This window comes from Colobus angolensis, unplaced genomic scaffold, assembly GCF_000951035.1.
Source record: "Colobus angolensis palliatus isolate OR3802 unplaced genomic scaffold, Cang.pa_1.0 Scaffold447, whole genome shotgun sequence".
NCBI lineage: Eukaryota > Metazoa > Chordata > Mammalia > Primates > Cercopithecidae > Colobus > Colobus angolensis.
Genome location: NW_012117899.1, coordinates 276,636 through 277,641, shown reverse-complemented (window position 1 = coordinate 277,641; position 1,006 = coordinate 276,636).

The window sequence follows — 1,006 nt, the reverse complement described above, 5'->3', positions numbered from 1 at the left end:
TTTTTTTTTTTTTGAGATGGAGTCTCACTCTACCACCCAGGCTGGAGAGCAGTGGTACAATTTCAGCTCACTGCAACCTCCACCTCCCAAGTTCAAGCAATCCTCCTGCCTCAGCCTCACGAGTAGCTGGGGCTACAGGCACTTGCCACCACACCTGGCTAATTTTTTGTATTTTTTTTAGTAGAGATGGGGTTTCACCATGTTGGCCTGGCTGGTCTTTAACCCCTGACCTCAGGTGATCCACCCACCTCAGCCTCCCAAAGTGCTGAGATTACAGGTGTGAGCCACCATGCCTGGCCCCCTTTTGTTTGTTTTTTTGAGTTGGTGTTTTGGTCTCTCACCCAGGCTGGAGTATAGTGGCACGATCATAGCTTACCATAGGCTTGAACTCCTGGGCTCAAGCAATCCTCCTATTTTAGCCTTCCAAGTAGCTGGGACTGCAGGTGCCATAATTTTTCAATCTTTTTTTTTTTTTTTGGTAGAGATGGAATCTTTCTATGTTGCCCAGGTTGGTCCCAACCTCCTGGCCTCAAGAAATCCTCCTGCCAAAGTACTGGGATTACAGGCGTCAGCCATCTCATCCAGCCCCAAATTCTTTCTCAAGCAATGCACCTTGCCCAGAGGGAAAATTTAGTCCCTCTCCTTGGGCATCAGGTATTCTGCCATTTTGGGGCACCTGGCTCCCTCGCCTCAGATCCTTTTCCAGGTTATTCTTTTTGCCTTCTTGCCTATTTCCTGCCGAACCACGTCCTGTTTTTTCGTTTTTGTTTTTGTTTTGAGATGGAGTCTCGCTCTGTCGCCCAGGCTGGAGTGCAGTGGTGCGATCTCGGCTCACTGCAAGCTCCGCCTCCTCGGTTCACACCATTCTCCTGCCTCAGTCTCCCGAGTAGCTGGGACTATAGGCACCCGTCACCATGCCCGGCTAATTTTTTTTTTTTTGTATTTTTATTTTATTTTATTTTTTTGAGACAGAGTCTCGCTCTGCTGTCCAGGCTGGAGTGCTGTG